Source organism: Thermobia domestica, chromosome 6 (genome assembly GCF_964235325.1).
Source record: "Thermobia domestica chromosome 6, izTheDome1.hap1.1, whole genome shotgun sequence".
In the NCBI taxonomy this organism is placed as follows: Eukaryota; Metazoa; Arthropoda; class Insecta; order Zygentoma; family Lepismatidae; genus Thermobia; species Thermobia domestica.
The window spans coordinates 42,264,934-42,280,998 of record NC_137459.1 but is presented as its reverse complement, the minus strand read 5'-3'; positions in this window follow the sequence as shown (position 1 = coordinate 42,280,998).

Genomic DNA, 16,065 nt, shown 5'->3' with positions numbered 1-16,065 from the left:
CATACTTTTGTTCTTAGAACGAAAATACTATACCATTGGTTAAACAAGTTTAAGAAAGGGTAACCAGTGGAGTATCGCTATCTTCCTCGACTTCCAAGTAGAATATCTCGGTTCAATTCCCTACCACGTAATATTTTTTCACATAAACTAATAGGTGCAAACAGAGATTTATCTGCGTTTGAAGAACTTACAACGCAACACTGGCGATTATCAGAGTACACGTGTGCGCGTTCTTTACCATAAAGTGTAATGATCAGTGGGTGTAGTACTTGTATTCGTCTTTCTCTCTCTCTCTCTCTCTCTCTCTCTTTCTTATTTCATCTTTCCCATGATGCATTTGTATCTTTCTCTTCTATATGTATATATATTATCTTTACCTTCTTCTCCTACTTATCGCTTCCCACTCTATCTCTAGCTCTCTCCCTTTCTTTCTTTCTCTCTGCCTTTCTCTTCCTTACACACACACCTGCTTTGTGTGTTTCAAAGCTGAAGCATAACAAATGTTGACGATCTGGGGATTTGTCGTAAAACAAACAGAAGTATCCCGGGTCCAAAACTTCAGGCGAATGGTCCGTTCGATCCGGTCGGAAAAACCTCATTAACGGGAAATTTCAGCGTCGTCTTTTTCGTGCTCTGGGAATATCACCTCCAGTTCTGGTCACTTCTGGACAAAATACTGATTAAACGCAAGGCAATAAGTAAAATATCTTCTACCGAGTCTCAGTCGAATCACCGGGTCAGTTCGAGTTCAAATCCAGTCGCGGTTCATAACTTTGTCATTCTATAACTTATTTCAACTCTAGCGTGTTCATTTTATCTGTGTGACTTAAAACGTTATATTCATAATATGTGAAACCGACAGTGGATTTTCATTTTATAAAAAAAACATATCTTCAGAGACGACTAGAAAATGGGCCCTTTTGTTTATTTTAAGAAAAGATTTTATTTATATTCGTTTAACAAAATTCGTTTCCATCCTATAATTTATCTCAACATCCTATAATTCAATGTATTTTGTTCACTTTGAAACATGAAATATTCAAGGTCTACAACGACTATACAGAAAATGCACTTTTGATTTTGCACATTTGCAACTTTTCATTATGATACAGTTTGGATTTCTAATATTGACTCTTTCTTATAGTCATTTAGCAGAAAAAGTAGCTCTTTCTTATAGTGTTGCATGACTTACAGCGTCACTACAAAAAAAAAGCACTTTTGGTTCAGAGTGTCAGAGTGGTTAAAATACTCTGACGGTCACTTATCAAATGAAATTAAACTAGGTATTGATGAAGATTAGCCGAGATAAGATTCACGTGGACCTATAGAATCAGAATAAATAAAAGTAAAAATAAAGTGGAATGGATTGTCAATCCATTCAATTTACATCACCAACATCTTGACCTAATAAAACAACCAGTTTCATAGCTGATTCTGGTTTAACTCTATAAAGACCTTGCTCGGATCTGCTACGTGAAGGACCAGGGGGGGCCAAATTTGCCCACGCTGGTTTTAAGTAACTTTCTGATCAATAAGTAAGTTTGATAAATTCAATTTGAGTAACGTGTTTAACTAAGTTTCAAAAAAGAAACTTTTCAATGAATTGTGCTTTTTATTTGAAAGAGGCTAAATACAATGCGTAAAACTGCTTATATATGATACTGTTTCTTATAATACTATGCAGAAAACTAGTATTATAACTAATACTCGACAAGTTCTATGAAAGCCTAAGTGTTTATATAAAGGAGAAAACTAACATTTTAAGAAAGTAATAGAAGTTTTAGAAATAAATACAAAATTAAGGAGTTTTCGGGAAAACAAAGATGGGTAGCGCCTATAACCAAGGGGAGATCAAATCTGCCCGCGCAACATGACCTTTTTACGAAAAAAACAATGCAGTATATTTCAGTTGAGAAAAAAAGCAAAAATGAACCTTTCATCGAAAGAAACCATAACAAAAACAGAAAATCCTGAATATAATCCATATAAGCAAACTAGGAAAGAACTCGCTGGCAAAATTGACCCCCTTTGCTGTTTCTAGGGTTAAAGTATAATAATATTACTAAAGTTACTATAAGAGACACTTATGTTTTCACAAAGACCATGGTACACAAGAAAAAGATGATTTATAAAAGAAAAATGCAAGTCCCATATTTTATTGATTAAAGCTAGAGCATCTCCCTTTTCTTACTCTGCTTATTAAATAAAACTTTCATTGATATTTCTTAATTAAAAATGTAAATTTATTAGGGTAAAATAGCAAATAAAACGGAAAATATATTAAGTCCTGTGTACACTCAGGCTAATCTCATCCCAAAATTAAAGAAAGAGAAAAAAGAAAGTAGGAATTAATGATTGTTTAATAAAAAGATCAAATATAAATAAAGTAGCTAACGCCCATCAGTTACTGTGGGCAATATTCTGCGTTCTTCCTTCTCCACCTTTTCTCGTCTCGTACAAATTTGAAACGTCTCGTATGGCCATCTTAAGGAAACACTTTACTCCATTTCTTTCCACTCTCACGAGTATGGTCCATAAATCGTGAGAGTTGAATTTTGACGAAAATTTGTGACAAGATTCAGTTCGATTTGCTAAGTAACGTAGTAATAGTCACTCGATGCGCATGAGCTGCTACACCGACGCCATCTTGAAATCCAGTAGGTAATGACCAAGAATACCCCTTTGGCACAAAAATGAAAAAAAGCTTTTGATAGATCTGACTTCAGTATTGTAAACCAAGGTAGAGCATCTATATGTAGGAGTACTTTCAGTGAATGATCGCCATTTTGAAAGGCGCCATATTGAATTGCGGTTAAATATGATAAATGGCAAGGGTGTCATGTGGGGTATCAAATAGCACTGGAATTTACTCCTGAATCCATTTCCGCAACCAAAGTTAACATATCTGTTTTTACTTCAGAGTTAAGAGCTCTCTTACCCACAGGAACATATAAAAACTGTGTGATATAGACTTGTGTTATGAAACACGGTCGTGCGAGTACTTGCAGGGTTTTAACTAATGCAGTAGTTAATACAGTACAATAGCCACTATACCAATCAGATCTTGAGAGTAGAGAGAGAAATCGTTAATTAAATTGAAATTCCTGTACTGAAAAATGGAATAGCAGCATGCTACAAGTTATACATAATTCAAAGTGCGATGGAATAGACTGCTCATTGATGAAACGCATGTCTAATAGTACTGACAGTAGAATAGAGGCTGTATAGACGGCCGAGTCAGCAAAAAATTATCTTGTTTTCCTAGAAATCGATATAATTTCCTGGAATTGGGAGGCAAGTTTCGACAAGCCTTTAGTTGTTATGTTCATAGCCTTTTACGGCTACGAAAATTTTGGTGATGGGAACCCGCTGTTGCTATGCTCATAGTCTTGGACGCCTAACATAAGTGTTCTCATCTTATATTGTCTAGTTATTTGAACCCCCGTCACCCCTTACTCCTCCTGGAGAACCAAAGAGCATAAGCGATTTAGCCCCTTGGTCCTATTCCCACGAAAAGTCTGTAGGTTATGAACTGAAAGCATGATATTCAAATGATCGAAGCTTCTCAGCAGATTGTATGAAATTGGTCTTAGTTGCTAAGGTAAATATTATATTTCATGATTTTTTAAAAACGTGGGATTAGAAACAATATATGAGTCTCATAACGAAACACATACCCATGCAAAATCATGTTGCTTAGCTCCTTGGTCCTACTCCCACGAAGTGTCTGTAGATTATGAACCGAAGACGTGATATTCAAATGATCAAAGCTTCTCACGAAATTGACTTAGTTGCTAAGGTAAATATTGTATTTCACGATTTTTTTTAAAAACGTGGGATAAGAAACAATATATGAGTCTCATAACGAAACACATCCATACACTCCTCCCCCCAGACCTCCTGCGAATGGATTCCATTGATTGAGCATATTCTAATAGCGAAAGCTTCTCATAGCATATCATATTCCCATAGCACAAAAACTACGTCAACGAAATTTAGAATTGAAATACAGTCCCATATAGATACCTGTATAAACAAAATGAAACATGCCTTTCCCAAGTTTTGATGTGAAAGATATCTTATGTATTGAAATCGTAACGAGATATGTTTTCGATTATGATAGGCATGATCGAACTTATGACATGTTTTTCTAAGGCAAACACGTTGGTGTGAGTGTGTGTGTGTGTGTGTGTGTGTGTGTGTGTGTGTGTGTGTGTATTTGTATACAGAGAACATTTGTGATTCAGATTTAGAATAGTAAACGTGTGTGTGGATCCTCTTCCACGTAAAACTTTCACTTCATATTTGTAATAGTGAGTGTGTGTCTTTGTGCGTGGTTGATCCGTTGGATGACTAGAGCTGTGAATAAGTGTTATCATCAGACGATTTTATTAAAATAGGTAAGTAAAATAATATATTATTAAAAATATTACGGTCTATGATTATTCCTGAAAGAATAAAACAATATGTTAGGTCTTCATTTAACTATAAATGTACTTCAGACATTGTATTTACTTTGCGTTTCCGTGTTTGATAGAGATGAAATTCTAACGTTAAAAACACATACATATAAGCGAGTTTGTATGATGTATGATGCTTCTGTTCCTTCCACGTTGATTTCTGAGAAAATGATAAGATGGAATTCTTGAATGTTTTCTGACTCGCATTGCAATTAGATATCAGCTGACGCAAGAAATGTCTGTAGACTTGGTGTTTTAATTTTGATAATATCATGTATACCTGTCTGTCTGTAAATGAAATCTTTGAACAATGAAATGAAATCTTTGAGTTTTATGTCCCACAATAAAGCCAACAAGGTCTGTGTGTCTTTCTGTCTCTTAATGAAATCTTTGAACAATGAAATGAAATCTTTGAGTTTTAAGTCCCACAATAAAGCCAACAAGGTTAATGGGAAATCTTTGAGTTTTACGTTCCACGGTTGGAAATCTTTGAGTTTTACGTCCCACAGTTATGTCGGCTATGCTAATGGAGACGGTGATAATGAGAAATGAATGAAATGTTGGAAAGGAGATAGTGGGAGGAAATTCACGTACACGGTGTTTCTATCCCCACAGAGTTCACTTGATTGGAACAGGATTTTGAACCTATGACCTTCCACGTACACGGCGTTTGTCCACAACAAAGTTCACTTCTCGGAAACAGGATTTTGAACCTGGGACCTCATGCACCATAGGTGAACGCTTTACCACTGAGCCAGCGAGGACCCCTGCCGGAAAGGTATCAAAATTTGGCCATGGTCTCAGAACAAGACGAAACGAAGATATGTGTGTATTAGCCAATGATAATATATGATAGTTTTAAATAAATTGTATATCTGTCTGTGATCTGGGGGAGTCAGACAAGGGAGCCATAAAGTTATCAAAATTTGGTCATGGTATTAGACAAAGACGTGGCGTTTTGTGGAGTTCAACCCGGGACCCATGCACACCGAACAACCGAGATCCATAAAACGAGAGAGAGAGGTCAAACACAACCTTTATGCAGGGTTGCTGTGTTCAATGATGATACTCTGAACTCAATAACACATCATCTAAGGGGGTCGTTTTGGGGGGTCTCCAGGGTTGATATCGAGACACGAAAAATAATTTAAAATGGACGATATTAGTGTCAAATACATAGTTTTCGGGGTCGCTGTGTTCAATGATGATACTCTGAACTCGTTAGTACAATATTTAAGGGTTGAAGTTGGGGGTCTCCAGGGTTTCTATCGAGACACGTAAAAATAATTTAAAATCATTGATATTAGTGTCAAATACATAGTTTTCGAGGCCTCTGTGTTCAATGATGATACTCTGAACTCAATAACACATCATCTAAGGGGTTGAAGTTAGGGAGTCTCCAGGGTTGATATCGAGACACGTAAAAATAATTTAAAATGAACGATATTAGTATCAAATACATAGTTTTCGGGAGCGCTGTGTTCAATGATGATACTCTGAACTCGTTAGTACAACATTTAAGGTTCAAGTTGGAGTCTCCAGGGTTTCTATCGAAACACATAAAAATAATTTAAAAGCACCGATATTAGTGTCAAATACATAGTTTTCGAGGCCTCTGTGTTCAATGATGATACTCTGAACTCGTTAGTACACCATCTAAGGGGGGTTGAAGTTGGGGGGTCTCCAGGGTTTCTATCGAGACACGTAAAAATAATTTAAAATCACCGATATTAGTGTCAAATACATAGTTTTCGGGGCCTCTGTGTTCAACAATGATACTCTGAACTCGTTAGTACACCATCTAAGGGGGCGGTTGAAGTTGGGGGTCTCTAGGGTTTCTATCGAGACACGTAAAAATAATTTAAAATCATTAATATTAGTGTCAAATACATAGTTTACGAGGCCCCTGTGTTCAATGATGATACTCTGAACTCGTTAGTACACCATCTAAGGGGGGTTGAAGTTGGGGGTCCCCAGGGTTTCTATCGAGACACGTAAAAATAATTTAAAATCACCGATATTAGTGTCAAATACATAGTTTTCGAGGCCTCTGTGTTCAATGATGATACTCTGAACTCAATAACACATCATCTAAGGGGGTTGTTTTGGGGGGTCTCCAGGGTTGATATCGAGACACGTAAAAATAATTTAAAATGAACGATATTAGTGTCAAATACATAGTTTTTGGGGTCGCTGTGTTCAATGTTGATACTCTGAACTCAACAACACATCATCTAAGGGGTTGAAGTTGGGGGGTCTCCAGGGTTGATATCGAGACACGTAAAAATAATTTAAAATCACCGATATTAGTGTCAAATACATAGTTTTCGAGGCCTCTGTGTTCAATGATGATACTCTGAACTCGTTAGTACACCATCTAAGGGGGCGTTGAAGTTGGGGGTCTCTAGGGTTTCTATCGAGACACGTAAAAATAATTTAGAATCATTGATATTAGTGTCAAATGCATAGTTTTCGGGGTCGCTGTGTTCAATGATGATACTCTGAACTCGTTAGTACAACATTTAAGGGGGGTTGAAATTGGGGGGTCTCTAGGGTTTCTATCGAGACACGTAAAAATAATTTAAAATCATTGATATTAGTGTCAAATACATAGTTTTCGGGGCCTCTGTGTTCAATGATGATACTCTGAACTCAATAACACATCATCTAAGGGGTTGAAGCTGGAGGGTCTCTAGGGTTTCTATCGAGACACGTAAAAATAATTTAGAATCATTGATATTAGTGTCAAATACATAGTTTTCGAGGCCTCTGTGTTCAATGATGATACTCTGAACTCAATAACACATTATCTAAGGGGGTTGTTTTGGGGGGTCTATAGGGTTGATATCGAGACACGTAAAAATAATTTAAAATGAACGATATTAGTGTCAAATACATAGTTTTTGGGGTCGCTGTGTTCAATGATGATACTCTGAACTCAATAACACATCATCTAAGGGGTTGAAGTTGGGGGTTCTCCAGGGTTGATATCGAGACACGTAAAAATAATTTAAAATCACCGATATTAGTGTCAAATACATAGTTTTCGAGGCCTCTGTGTTCAATTATGATACTCTGAACTCGTTAGTACACCATCTAAGGGGGGTTGAACTTGGGGGTCTCTAGGGTTTCTATCGAGACACGTAAAAATAATTTAAAATCATTGATATTAGTGTCAAATACATAGTTTTCGGGGCCTCTGTGTTCAATGATGATACTCTGAACTCGTTAGTACAACATTTAAGGTTCAAGTTGGAGTCTCCAGGGTTTCTATCGAAACACATAAAAATAATTTAAAAGCACCGATATTAGTGTCAAATACATAGTTTTCGAGGCCTCTGTGTTCAATGATGATACTCTGAACTCGTTAGTACACCATCTAAGGGGTGTTGAAGTTGGGGGTCTCCAGGGTTGATATCGAGACACGTAAAAATAATTTAAAATCATTGATATTAGTGTCAAATACATAGTTTTCGAGGCCTCTGTGTTCAATGATGATACTCTGAACTCAATAACACATTATCTAAGGGGGTTGTTTTGGGGGGTCTATAGGGTTGATATCGAGACACGTAAAAATAATTTAAAATGAACGATATTAGTGTCAAATACATAGTTTTTGGGGTCGCTGTGTTCAATGATGATACTCTGAACTCAATAACACATCATCTAAGGGGTTGAAGTTGGGGGTTCTCCAGGGTTGATATCGAGACACGTAAAAATAATTTAAAATCACCGATATTAGTGTCAAATACATAGTTTTCGAGGCCTCTGTGTTCAATTATGATACTCTGAACTCGTTAGTACACCATCTAAGGGGGGTTGAACTTGGGGGTCTCTAGGGTTTCTATCGAGACACGTAAAAATAATTTAGAATCATTGATATTAGTGTCAAATACATAGTTTTCGGGGCCTCTGTGTTCAATGATGATACTTTGAACTCGTTAGTACACCATCTAAGGGGATTGAAGTTGGGGGGTCTCCAGAGTTGGTATCAAGACCCGTATAAATAATTTTAAAAAATTAGTTTCCGTATTTGCTACGGAATAAAAATATCATACTGAGTTAAGTGATAGCTTTCGTAATCATTCAAATCATAACCTCGTAAGGGAGAGATAGAGATAGAAATATTTAAGTTTAACGTCCCACATGTACGCTCCTTACGTTATAAAACGGACGATATTAGTGTCAAATACATATTTTTTCGTGGTCGCTGAAACTCTGAAAGAATAAGTATAAAATTTACGTACAGAACGTTTATACATTAGACAACACACTTGAAGCAAACTGCGAACATACATTTCTTTCACTCCCGTGGAATACGAAAAAAAGTTACAATTCATTTTAACTACTTAAAAGGTATGCTATTTTTCCCTTGAAATTTCCACTTTTTCCATATAACGAATTGAAATTTATGTATATATATATATAAATATACTGTTTATAAGTAACGAGGTGCATTTCTTTTTTATTTTAGGTTGAATACAAATAAAAGATACGTGTAATCCTTTCCTAATCATTACTTATAGATACATACATACATACATATATATATATATATATATATATATATATATATATATATAACCCTTTTTATTTATTCGTATATTCTTTTAAAGCGCTTTTATTTATATTCTATTTGAAATAAGACATATATCCACTATTTACATATACATATTGGAAAATTTTTGTTTTGCATTACGTATATACATCCGTAAAGTAAAAATGGAAAACAAGTGTACGCAAGAGCTATTAAAAGAGATTACCGCATTTATTAACGACATAGAAGAAGAAGAAGAGATTGTAGTAAATAAAGAGACGCAAGTTCTTCTAAGAGAAATAGATGCCGTAATCAGAATAGAAGAAGAAGATCATCATGAAAGGAAGGAAGAAGATGATGAAATGAAGAAAGGTACACAAAAGGAGGAAGAACTCATAGAAGAAGAAGAAGAAAAAGAAGAGATGATCATCAATATCGAAGAAGAAGAAGAAGAAGAAATAGATGCAGCTAGTGTAATTCAAATTGCAGAAGAAAAAAAAGAATATGAAGAAGAAAAAGACGAAGAACTATTAGAAATATTGGAAAGTGCAGGTAATAGAATGATAATAGAAGAAGAAGAAGAAGAGCAAGCATCCGAACCTATTGCCCAAATAAAAAATGGTTATAAGAAGTAGCAAAAGAAGAAGAAAACGTCGAAGAAAGAACAAAAGAAGAAGAAGAAGAATTGCTAAATCTAACGTTCTCCCAAATAATAGGAGAGACTTACAATGAGGAAGAAAAGACAGAAGAAGATGAGTTCTTCCAAACTGAACTAGAAAAATGGATTACCAATTTATTTCCTAATCCTGAAAAAGACGAACAAAAACAAGAAATAATATATACATCAATTATGGAAATATCAGCGGAGGCTAATACAGAACATACAGAAATAGAGACCGATTTAGACGAAATAGAAAAAAGAATGGACGAGTTGCTATCCGTATTTGAAGCAGAACGAAACTCAAATGTACAAGTAGGAGTTTTAAATAACAGCCGTAATGATGAAAACAATAGATTTCATATTATAGAAGAACGCATGAAGACAATACAGAAGATACAATATGGCTGGTACAATGCTAAGATTCCGTCTAGCCCCCGTGCGTACAGGTGAAAATCCTTTTACTGCAATTGAAACAAGTCTACGTGCTTTAATAGATTATTTGCTACGTGACGTGGACCAGCATGATTACGTAGGAATAACAATCACAAATGAGAGAGAAGGACACCGCCCTTTTTGGTTATTGTTCAGAGAAGCAAGAAATCTCTCAGCAGAAGTTCTATGGACAAGTTATGAGAAAGTACTGCAAAGTAATGCGGCTTTTCTTATAAATGAAGATTGCATCGTGAATTTTCATCATGTACGAATGCCGAGAGGACAATGGAGATTGAAACAACATGTTATGAATACTGAAGAATATGTAAAGGCAAAACGTGGTATTATCACAATTAAGAATAAAGGCACAAGATGTTTAGCACATGCAATCGTAGTTGCCATAGGACTGAAAAAATACAAGGGAAGAAATCAAACTGAGTACAATAGATATGTAAAACATCAAAGTAAATATATCATAGAAAAAGAAGCAGAAGACCTATGTGAATTTGCTGGTGTAGATCTTAGTCATGGTGGTGGAATTCCTGAAATTCGTAAATTTCAGGAATATTTAAAGGATTATAAAATCACAGTGTATAGGGGGTTTTCAGGAAGTGATGTTATGTTTGAAGCACCACCAAGCGATAATGAGAGAACTGCTTTAAACTTACTGTTCATAGACAACCACTACAACGTCATTGAAAGCTTGACAGCATGTTTTAGCTGTAGTTATTATTGCGAAAGTTGTCATAAGAAATATGAAAACAAGCATAATATTTGAAACATTGTACAGCTGTATGTTACCGATGTCATCAGAAGCCACCATGTGACTTTAAAGAAACCCATATTACTTGCAATAAATGTGATAAGAGAATTTTATGGCCAGTCATGCTATGACTATCGTAAGTCAGCGCCGTATCAAAGTGGAAAGCCTTTATGTTCAACTGTGAAATGTTGTGCCCAGTGTTTGAAAATTTATGTAGTGAAAGAAAAAGGATCTCACGTATGTGGAGAAACTTATTGCAACATTTCCTATGCTATAGTACCACCCAACCATGAATGTTACATGAAAGTGAATGAAAGAAAAAAATCAAAAAAAGCTAATGAAAAAATTATCATGGAAAAGAAAGCTATGATTGTATTTTACGATATTGAATGTACACAAGACACGAAAATAGAAGATGAGGACGCAAACATATATGAGCATATACCTAATGTCTTGGTTAGTCAGCATACATGTTACAGATGTTATGAAGACAACGACATCAAAAATAATTGTATCGTTTGTGGAAAACGAGAAAATATATTTCACGGAGAAAATGTAATAGAACACTTTCTAAAACACCTTCAACAGCGACGTCCAAACATTAAATCAGTAACATGTGTGGCCCATAATTCTAAGGGCTATGATGCACATTTCATCATTAAGACCATGGTTGAGAAGATGAAATGGACTCCAGAAGTAATCATGAATAGGGCGAAAATTCTATCTCTTAAAATAGGGAACGTAACATTCATTGATTCACTAAGCTTTCTTCCTATGCCCTTAAGTAAATTAAGTGGTGCATTTGGTCTTCAATGGTGCAAAGGATATTTCCCACACTTTTTCAATCGAAGTGAGAACCAAAAATATGAAGGTACACTTCCAGACATTAGATATTATGGAGCAGATACCATGAAAGTAGACGAAAGACGCAAGTTTCTCCAATGGTATACTGAAACGAACCTTTAAAATGAAAGAAGAACTCATCAAATATTGTGTACAAGATGTTGAAGTATTACGCCAAGCATGTATTTCCTTTATGAATACATTTGAATCTGAAACAAATGTAAATCCCTTACTTGAATGCATTATAATCGCCAGTGCATGTAATTTGGTGTATCGAAGAAATTTCTTAAAGGAAAATACGATTGGTATTATACCAAAGAACGGGTATCGATGGAGAGGTGTCCAATCAGTTGAAGCAGTACAATGGATAGCTTGGGAAGAAAAAACAAAAAATATTCAAATTACCAATGCTGCACGTAGTAAGGAAAAAAAGAATTGCATCAATTAAAGTAGATGGTGTATGGACAGATCCCAACACAGGAAAAATATATGTGTGGGAATATGAAGGCGATTTCACACATTGATGTATCTACTGTTACCCTAACGACAGAGATAAACCCATCTATAACAATGCTACAGATACCATGGAATTTCGATATGAAGCAACAAAGAAGAAAATTCAAAAATTAAAAGATTTTGGCTGTGAAGTGCATGAAATATGGGGCTGTGAATTTAAAAAACAATTGGCAGGAAATGAAGAGATGAAGAAGTATGTTATTAATTATCCGTATACAAAGAAAACACCATTAAATCCTCGTGATGCTTTTTATGGAGGACGTGTGAATGCCATACGTTTGTATCATAAAGCACAAGAATCTGAAAAAGAAACAATTCAATACAAAGATGTTATTTCGCTTTATCCGCATATCTGTAAGACTAAGAAGTTTCCAATTCGTCATCCTACTATCTATCTGCCTGGAGATTCAAATATTCCCACCATTGAAGAAGTAGAAGGATTAGTTAAACTAAGTATTCTACCTCCAAAAAATCTCTTACACGCAGTTCTTCCTTACAAATGAAATGATAGATTGATGTTTCCACTTTGTCGTACATGTTGTGATGAATTAAACCAGTCATCTTGTAATCACAGCGATGAAGACCGAGCTCTACATGGTACATGGGTAGCAGATGAAATAGGAAAAGCATTAGAAAAAGGATACAAAATAATAGATATTCATGAAATTTGGGCATATGATGTTGTTCAATATGATGAAGAAACTAAAAGTGGCGGCTTATTTGCAGAGTACATAAACACATTACTGAAAGCAAAAACGGAAGCAAGTGGATGGCCATCATGGTGTGAAACAGATGAGCTAAAGCAGAAGTACATTCAGCAATTTTATGAAAAGGAAGGAATACGTCTCGATGAAAATAAAATTCAACATAATCCAGCACTTCGGAGTTTAGCTAAATTAATGCCAAATTCATTTTGGGGAAAATTTGGACAACGTGAGAACATGGGTCATGTAAGCATTATTAATGATCCAAAGAAATTATATGAGAAATTAACATCTCATGATATAGACGTTCATAAAATATTTCCAGTAAATGATGATATGATATATGTATATTGGCAATACCCAGATGAAGTTCCTGTTTCACTATCAACAGTAAATGTCATCATAGCCGCGTACACAACAGCACAAGCAAGATTAGAATTGTACAAGTATTTAGAACAACTGCAAGAAAGAGTATTGTATTTTGATACAGATTCACTCATTTATACGCAAAAACCTGTGAAACTACAATCCCAACTGGTGACTTTTTAGGCGATTTAACAAATGAAGTACTCGAGTATGGTAAACAGGCCTATATTTCAGAATACGTCTCGGCTGGACCCAAGAACTATGGATTACGTATTTTTGATCCCAGTACGAAGAAGGAGTTTCAAGTATGCAAGATACGGGGCTTTTCATTAAACTATGAATCTTCAAAACACCTAAATTTTGATGTAATGAAGAAAATGATAGTAGCTAATGAAGAGGATGCGGAAGAAGAAGAAGAAGAATCTCGTCCCACGGAAGTCAAAATTACCAATGAGAAAAAAAATTGCCGTAGGAAAGACCATACTATCATCAGCATGCCCGAAACAAAAATTTATAAGATAAATTATATTAAACGACGTAGAATACCAAATTCATATGATACTCTTCCATATGGCTACACTACTTCCAACAAAAGAAGAAGAGAAATGTAATAAGGCCCTTTATAAATATACGTGTGAAGAAAGAATGATCATACTCTTTAACATGGATTCGACGTGGAAACATCCCTTTTCATGTATTGTTGCCGAACCAAGTGGATGTGGAAAAACTTCCTTTGTAATACGATTCCTGTCCAATTTATCACGTATGGTTAATACATCGTTTCGTCATATTTATTGGTACTATGCAGAATGGCAAAATGCGTACAGAGAAATTTCGACAAAAGTACAATTTATTGAAGGATTACCTCGAACAAAAAACTTTTTACCTGAAACTGGACCACATCTTATTATTATTGATGATCAAATGTGTGAAGTGAACCGCAATATAGTTGATTTCATTACAAAGGGTTCTCTTCATAGAAATCTTAGTGTACTATTTATTACACAAAACATATTTCATCAGGGAAAAGGAAACAGAGATATGAGCTTGAATTGTTCTTATCTCGTATTATTTAAAAATCCAAGAGATAAATCACAAATTAAACATTTGAGTTATCAACAAACTCCTGAGAATCCAAAATTTCTTCAAGAAAATTTCAACGACGCAACAAAGTTACCATATGGATATTTGTTTATTGAATTAAAACAGGATACGCCAGATGAACTTCGTTTTCAAACAAATATTTTTCCTGATGATATTTATCATTACGTTTATGTTCCAACGAAATAGAAGAAGATGTGTTTATAATGTTTGTTTTAAACTGTGTTTCTTCATTCTGACAATATGTCTCCAAGAGTAAAACACGGAGATCTTCTTCGTACGCTGAGCAAAGCAAATCCTAAATTACGTAAAGCTATACTGGCCAATGCAGACTCTTCAGTGATTCGAAGTATTTGCGAATGTTGTTATAATGTATTAAAAGGGAATGTACCTCTTGCAAAGACACAGAAAGCAAGATTAAAGCGATACAAGAGGACGCTTCGATATCTTTTAAAGAAAGGAAACTCCATCCAAAAGAAGAAGAAGCATTTATTAGTGCAACAGCAGGGTGGATTCCTACCGGCATTATTAGCTCCTAATTTAACTGGTGCATTATCAAGTTTACTATTCCGTTAGTGCAGTGGAACACGCAAAGAAGATGATTTTAGTTCCACCTGAAGTTCTTAATCGTATACAAACACCATCATCATCATCATCATCAGCCCTGGAGAAACGTGAATCTAATTTGGATCAAGAAATGCAAGAGATTTTACAGTTATCATCGCTTAGTGATGAAGAAAAGTGGAATCAATATAATAATATTCTTCAAAAATATTTACATTTAATACGAAAACAAGAATAACCTGTGACACTTTCAATTACGTCAACTAAATCAGAGAAGCCTGAAGTAGAAGAAGAAATATTATTATCTATACCCAAAATGTTTTGTAAAAGAGCTGAATTACTACTACATAGAATGAAACATGATGATAATATCACGTGGGATAATAAAGGAACTGTTTACATCAGAGGTGATAAACTAGAAGGATCTCACATTGTAGATTTAATTTCTGATGTGTCGCGACCCCGGAAACACACAAATCCACCGGGATGGGAGAAATTTTGTATTTATTTATCTTCTAATAAGACACCTCAAGAACTTATTGGAAATCCAAAACGTTTGTCATATATTTTACGACGAACTAAAGCATCACCAACAGCATCATCGTCAAGGGAAAAAATACCTCTGAAATCGTTTCCAGAAGACGACGAAGAAGCAGAAGAAGAAGAAGAAGAAGAAGAAGAAAAGGAAAAAGTAGTATCTCCTATAAGGAAAAGGAAACGTGCCTGTAAACGTCCAGTATGGTCAAGGTGGAAACCGTAAATAAACAGTTAAGCAAGATTTACTACAACCCTTCACATCCTGCCTCGTTTTCAACTGTTAACAAATTGTGGATAGCTACAAAGAAGAAAATTCCTATACATTGTATAAGAAGATGGTTACTGCAACAAACAACATATACGTTACACAAACCTGTACGTCGTCGCTTTTAAAAGATATTTCTATGTAGTGAATAACTTTGATGATGAGTGGGAAAGTGATATTAATGATCTTCAATCTCTTCATAAATTTAATGATGGATATCGTTATATTCTTACAGTGATAGATGTGTTCAGTCGATATGCATGGGCTGTGCCATTAAAATCTAAAAATACAAATGATGTCTTAAAAGCATTGAAAC